The following is a 7,689-nucleotide window of genomic DNA, read 5'->3' on the forward strand; positions in this document are numbered from 1 at the left end:
ATTGTTATTATTTCATTGCTGAGATCTGTGTGATGTACTCGATACACTGATAGTGCCATAATCAGTTCCATTAGGCTACAACGCCGTTCCAAAACATGGGTATACAGAATGTCAAGTCACAAGAATAAAAATGCGAAATTTCTCAGTTCAATATCGTGTATGGCCGCCCCGCGCATTCACCACTGCCAAACACCGTCTCCTCATCGACTGCCTGATGCTTGTGAACACGTGGTTGGGGATTCTGCGCCATTGCTCTTGCAAGGCAGCGCCAAGTTTCCTTCAAATTCTGAGGTTGGTTCCTAAGACCACGAAGCCTTCTCCCAAGTGCATTCCAAACGTGCTCTATTGGATTAAGGTCAGGGGACCTCGATGACCAGTCCATGACGTTGATTCCAGCGTTTTGAAGGGAATTTCGTGTCAACATTGCGGTATGCGGCCGAGCATTATCATGCTGGAACTGTAGACCTGGGCCATGAGCCGCCATGAAAGGAAGGAGTTCAAGGGTGAGCACCTGGTCGCGGTAAGCAGCAGCTGTGAGTTTCCACGGATGACCAAAACATTGGGCATACCGTTCACGTCATCTCCAGACTCTATGCCTGCCGTCCGCGAACCTGAGGGTAAACCTGGATTCATCGCTAAAGACGACTCCATTCCAGTCTCTCTGGGTCCATCGGAGGTGACGTTGGGCCCACAGAAGACGTTGACGTTGATGAAACGGCGTCAATATTGGCCCACCATATGGACGTCGAGAATGGAGATTGGCAGCCCGCAACCGATTTCGAATGGTCTGTGAGGACAGTCGACCTCTAAACATCTCAGCCCTCGTTCGTGTAGCCGGCAGAAATCTGTCACGTAGGTGACGTAGGACGATATGACGGTCTTCTGCTCGTGACGTCACACGTGGACGGCCCGACCTTGGGCGATCAGAAGTGGTGCCAGTTTGTTGTAGACGACCTCGCAAGTCATACACAGTACGACGGCTGCATCCCATTGCTCTTGCGACGTCAATAACTGATCTTCCCGCTTGCAAACTGCCAACGGCACGTTCACGTTGCACATTTGACAATCGTGGCATTTCAAGTACCGTTAGAACTGTGGTTTAAAAGTGTTTTTTCAATTCTTGAGGCCAATGCAAACACGTGCATATGAAGAAAACTTCGATGCGAAGATCACGTGATCGACTGCACGTGCAAAACCTGATTTGGCACTAACGTCATTTGCACGACGAATGGATGGGTTTGAGTGGGTTTTGCTAACGTTTTTCTAGAGTTGAAAGATAGGGATCCCATTTCGGATACATAGATGTATCATCAGAGAAAAAGTATTCAATATTTTTCAAATTACATTTTGTGAAGTTTCTTTTTTGACTCAGTATATATCATCTGATATTTCCTTTACATGTTGATATTCCTTGATTAGTTTTATTCGGGGGTATTAAAATGTTAAATCAACGGCGTTCACGGTGCGGTATTAATCTAATTAAGAGTGAGTGAGTAGGGTTTTGCGCCGCTTAAGCAGTACTCCAGCAATATCACGGCGTGGGACACCAGAAATAGATTTCACACATTGTACCCTTGTGGGGAAGTGAACCTGTGTCTTCGGCGTGACGAGCGGACGCTTTAACCCCTAGGCTACCCCACCGCCCCTAATTGAGACGAGTGCAGTGATACCAAGCTGCAACACGAGAGAAAGTCGGTGGATTCCCCGAAAACCATGTAACATAATCTTACCTGATGTGACTTTTTTATTTTAGATTACGGACCCTGCACAGACGTTCGATTAAAACACCGGTTAGCATATAAACGTTCCGAAGTCACACTGTGTTGAAGTATATGCAAGCCAGGGAGAGAAAGTTTAATAATCCTCGTTCATTCAACGTGTCTGCTAATTAGATGGTGAATGCAGTAATTAGACAGCGAATGCAATAAACCAGGACCAGAACAACAAAATATCCCTAGCATGTGCTGCCGACTCACACGATGCCAAGGCGGCAGGTTAATGCCTCTGCTCTTAACCTGACGCCATCTTGGTGAACAGGCCTATGTCAATCTGCCCGGATCAACTTGCCAACTGACTGACTGACTGAGTTTGGTTTTACGCCGCTTTTAGCAATATTCCAGCAACATCACGGCGGGGGACACCAGAAATGGGCTTCACACATTGTGCCCATGTGGGGATTCGAACCCGGGTCTTCGGCGTGACGAGCCAACGCTTTAACCATTAGGCTACCCCACCGCCCAACTTGCCAACACATGTATTATGCTTATATATATACATACATCTAAAAGTATTACGTACAGTAAAAATGGACTGATAACTTCACGTTACTAACAGTCTATTTGGGTCAGAATGATACCGATGAATCACAGTCTAACTCCAAATCGGTTCATGATAAAACATTCTTTTAAAAGCAGAATGTAGGAAAACCAAGTTCTATGGATATTCAACTTCTTTATTGCAATGAGAGCGACGTGTGTTGTGACCTTAACTCTAGAATGGTCTTAAGTGTAGAATAGTCGACCGTTATCAAGCAAGTGATACAAAGAGTTGTAACATGGAGAATATATACATAGCTGCATAGTGAGACAACGTTGATATACATTGGATAGCTATAGTGATTTGAGCAGAGTAAGTTGATTTGCAGAGTGATAATGATTAAAACAATATCCCAAATGAGTTAAAAACGTTATACAATAGATGAGTTGATGTACACTAAGATGGTAATTAGTAAGTAGGAGAGAGTAGAATTGATGTACACCTTGACTGGTTGTGTACGATGGTAGCCGTCTATAAATAATCGAGTCTGTACCAGACAATCCAGTGATCAACAGCATGACAATCGATCTACGCAATTGGTCAGCGTTTGTCTAGGGACCTATCCTGGCCCGGAATAGGGTACCTCTGTAGCAATCGGTAGGATCAGAGTAGCAATCGGTAGGATCGGAGTAGCAATCGGTAGGATCGGAGTAGCAATCGGTAGGATCGGAGTAGCAATCGGTAGGATCGGAGTAGCAATCGGTAGGATCGGAGTAGCAATCGGTAGGATCGGAGTACCAATCGGTAGAATCGGAGTACCAATCGGTAGAATCGGAGTAGCAATCGGAGTAGCAATCGGTGTTGCAATCGGTGTTGCAATCGGTGTTGCAATCTGTAGGATCAGTGTAGCAATCTGTAGAATCAGTGTAGCAACAAGCTAGTATAAATAAGCACCGGTTTGACTTGTATACATGCATCTAACGCCGTGACGTTTCGAAAGAATTTGACAAAACGAAGGCAATCTACAACGGTTGCATTGTCTTGCAATGAAATGTACACGTTGGTATACGGGCCAGAAAGGGCGATCATGTATTGCTTTTGATATTGACATAAAACGTTTACAAAACATGTACAAAAAACTTGTCATGCGTCTGGTATTTTTATCTTAAATACCCCTCTTGAAACATCGGTTCTTATTTTTCGTTCATGCTTGATAAATACCCCTGATGTCATGCACTTGGTTCAGGGCAGCACAACAGTTAAAGCATAATGCACCTGTTATCTGTGGCCCTGACATGGTTTGTGTAAATTTAGTCAGGGGGCCAATTGTTATTACCAGCGAGGCGTTTGAAGCTTGAATATAAGCCTTACACAATCTTACGTTCCTTTTACAAAATGCATAAAGTTGCGGGTATCTATGTACGTCATTGTACAAACTGCATTAGGTTGTGGTATCTGTACGTCCTTGTACAAACTGTATTAGGTTGTGGTATCTGTACGTCCTTGTACAAACTGTATTAGGTTGTGGTATCTGTACGTCCTTGTACAAACTGTATTAGGTTGTGGTATCTGTGTAACAGCTAAACTCCGAGAAACAACGACTTGCTGTAGGGTGTGAATCTGTTTATTCCTTACATCACAGGAAGAGGTAGAAGAAGAATACCCTGTAAACATTTCATTTATATATATTAATATCACAATGTTTTGGGTTTTTTATCACAAGGGTATTAGCACAGACTCATTTGTAACAATTGATTAAGAAAAGGGAGACAACTGAAGCACATATAAATCATGGTCACATTGAGCGATATGCGCATCACAGTGAACGAAATAAATACATTGGTAACAAATATTTTTCCTTTTCAGTTAGTTCACAAATATGACCATACCGAGTGTCAAATAAGAACTTAGCATATTGGTTACATTTTCCAGAGGAAAATGATATATTTACACGTTTACATTATATTCAATATTTGCTCACCCGTCTATAAGACGAAGCTACTCCTAGACATCTATCTGCTCGATGCGTGACATGTGTGTAGATGCTAATTCAATAAAGTGAAAACAAAGATAATATGAATCACTATGCACCCATCACTAGCACACAGAAGTGAACATCATATTCTCAACAGTCACCACCACAGCGCGCACAGACCACACGCACGACACCCATGCAAGAAACATTGTGAAAATATGTAGAATAGCAATCCAATTGAGGCATTAAAAACTTTACAGCCTATCACGAATTAGCGCAACATATTTACATATCCAAACTGCCAACATTATTTAATATTAATAGACGTTTTTAGTCTAGAACTTTATTTTATATGCATTAGTGAGATATTATACCCTAAAACTTTAGAAACCATTCTACAACCAAATATAACTAACCTGGTGACTCCTCTGACTCGACCTCACATTATCAGCTCTCAGAATGCAATGAAACTCACAAGACACCACGAGGTATAATCATGTTGAAGCAGACGATCCAATCAACCAATCAAAATCATCCATGTTATGACAAAGATTCCCATAAACATGAAATGCACGTGCAATGCATATTCATTAACCTGGCCTACGCAGGACAAGCACAAATAATACTGTTGGCCACAAAACTGTATAAAACCACCAAGAAATGTTTTTATATGATTTTTTTTTATTGACATTTTACATAAAACAAAATATATAATACAAAGTGAAATGTCACTGCTACATCTGTACGTCCTTGTACAAACTGTATTAGGTTGTGGTATCTGTACATCCTTGTACAAACTGTATTAGGTTGTGGTATCTGTACGTCCTTGTACAAACTGTATTAGGTTGTGGTATCTGTACGTCCTTGTACAAACTGTATTAGGTTGTGGTTTCTGTGCGTCCTTGTACAAACTGTATTAAGTTGTGGTATCTGCGCGTCCTTGTACAAACTGTATTAGTTTGTGGTATCTGTACGTCCTTGTACAAACTGTATTAGGTTGTGGTTTCTGTGCGTCCTTGTACACACTGTATTAAGCTGTGGTATCTGCGCGTCCTTGTACAAACTGTATTAGGTTGTGGTATCTGTCCGTCCTTGTACAAACTGTATTAGGTTGTGTTATCTGTACGTCCTTGTACAAACTGTATTAGGTTGTGGTATCTGTACGTCCTTGTACAAACTGTATTAGGTTGTGGTATCTGTGCGTCCTTGTACAAACTGTATTAGGTTGTGTTATCTGCGCGTCCTTGTACAAACTGTATTAGTTTGTGGTATTTGTGCGTCCTTGTACAAACTGTTATGGGTTGTGGTATCTGTATGTCCTTGTACAAACTGTATCAGGTTGTGGTATCTGTACGTCCTTGTACAAACTGTATTAGGTTGTGTTATCTGCGCGTCCTTGTACAAACTGTATTAGTTTGTTGTATCTGTGCGTCCTTGTACAAACTGTTTTGGGTTGTGGTATCTGTATGTCCTTGTACAAACTGTATCAGGTTGTGGTATCTGTGCGTCCTTGTACAAACTGTATTAGGTTGTGGTATCTGTGTACATCCTTGTACAAACTGCATTAGGTCGTAGTATATGTATGTCCTTGTACAAACTGTATTAGGTTGTGGTATCTGTACGTCCTTGTACAAACTGTATTAGGTTGTGGTATCTGTACGTCCTTGTACAAACTGTATTAGGTTGTGGTATCTGTATGTCCTTGTACAAACTGCATTAGGTCATAGTATTTGTATGTCCTTGTATAGACTGTATTAGGTTGTGGTATCTGTATCTCCTTTTACAAACTATATTAGGCCATTGTATTTGTATGTCCTTGTACAGACTGTATTAGGTTGTGGTATCTGTACGTCCTTGTACAAACTATTATTAGGTATCTGTATGTCCTTGTATGGTATTAGGTTGTGGTATCTGTCATGTCCTTGTACAAACTGTATTAGGTTAGGGTATCTGTGTATGTCCTTGTACAAACTGTATTAGGTTGTTGTATCTGTGCGTCCTTGTACAAACTGTATTAGGTTGTGGTATCTGTATGTCCTTGTACAAACTGTATTAGGTTGTGGTATCTGTGCGTCCTTGTACAAACTGTATTAGGTTGTGGTATCTGTACGTCCTTGTACAAACTGTATTAGGTTGTGGTATCTGTATGTCCTTGTACAAACTGTATTAGGTTGTGGTATCTGTATGTCCTTGTACAAACTGTATTAGGTTGTGGTATCTGTACATCCTTGTACAAACTGTATTAGGTTGGCGTATCTGTGTACGTACTTGGACAAACTGTTTTAGGTTGTGGTATCTGTGTATGTCCTTGTACAAACTGTATTAGGTTGTGGTATCTGTATGTCCTTGTACAAACTGTATTAGGTTGTGGTATCTGTATGTCCTTGTACAAACTGTATTAGGTTGTGGTATCTGTATGTCCTTGTACAAACTGTATTAGGTTGTGGTATCTGTGTATGTCCTTGTACAAACTGTATTAGGTTGTGGTATCTGTATGTCCTTGTACAAACTGTATTAGGTTGTGGTATCTGTACATCCTTGTACAAACTGTATTAGGTTGGCGTATCTGTGTATGTCCTTGTACAAACTGTATTAGGTTGTGGTATCTGTGTATGTCCTTGTACAAACTGTATTAGGTTGTGGTTTCTGTGCGTCCTTGTACAAACTGTATTAGGTTGTGTTATCTGTACATCCTTGTACAAACTGTATTAGGTTGTGGTATCTGTACGTCCTTGTACAAACTGTATTAGGTTGTGGTATCTGTGCGTCCTTGTACAAACTGTATTAGGTTGTGGTATCTGTACATCCTTGTACAAACTGTATTAGGTTGGCGTATCTGTGCACATGTAAGACCTTGTACACAATGTATTAGGTTGTGGTATTTGTACGTCCTTGTACAAACTGTGTTAGTTGTGGTATCTGTGTACATCCTTGTACAAACTACATTAGGTTGTGGTATCTGTATGTCCATGTGCAAACAGTTCCATGGCAATAAGTTTTACATTGGCTGAAATTGGCGGTAGCTCCTTTCGGGAGCAAAAGTTTAAAACCTTTCAATACTCTAATTCCGCTTTGTGGGTATTCAAGGACCTGATGACATATAACAACAGTACCACTCTATTTCTGTATCAGCATTGCTGAGGTACGTACATCAAACCTGGGAACACTCAGGCAGTCTGTTGATGATACAAGCATGCTAGTATATGAATAGTTGTATGTTTTCGTTAGATCAATGTGAAGTGAGTGAGTATGGTTTTACGCCGCTGTTAGCAGTATTCCAGCAATATCACGGCGCTGGACACCAGAAATGGGCTTCACACATTGTACCCATGTGGGCAAAATCGAACATTTGACATAGTCATAACTAGCTGACATATTCATGAAGAGTGTTTTACCATTGAGGGGGATATTGATGACGTTGTCTTCTTGTTATTATCATAAATCACCAAGGGTTCAGG

General features: G+C 41.1%; 1 long non-coding RNA gene across 1 annotated transcript; it reads right to left on the reverse strand.

Annotated features, from left to right (window-relative positions):
- Window positions 1-2,456: 2,456 nt before the first annotated feature.
- LOC124275390 lies at window positions 2,457-4,782 on the reverse strand. The gene is made up of 4 exons (XR_006898260.1): window positions 4,648-4,782; window positions 4,238-4,301; window positions 3,694-3,920; window positions 2,457-3,169 (listed from the first exon to the last, which is right to left on the reverse strand). It is a non-coding gene; the product is annotated as an uncharacterized LOC124275390 (long non-coding RNA).
- Between the last annotated feature and the right edge of the window lie 2,907 nt (window positions 4,783-7,689).

This window comes from Haliotis rubra, unplaced genomic scaffold, assembly GCF_003918875.1.
Source record: "Haliotis rubra isolate DU_JTF1 unplaced genomic scaffold, ASM391887v1 Scf2, whole genome shotgun sequence".
NCBI lineage: Eukaryota > Metazoa > Mollusca > Gastropoda > Lepetellida > Haliotidae > Haliotis > Haliotis rubra.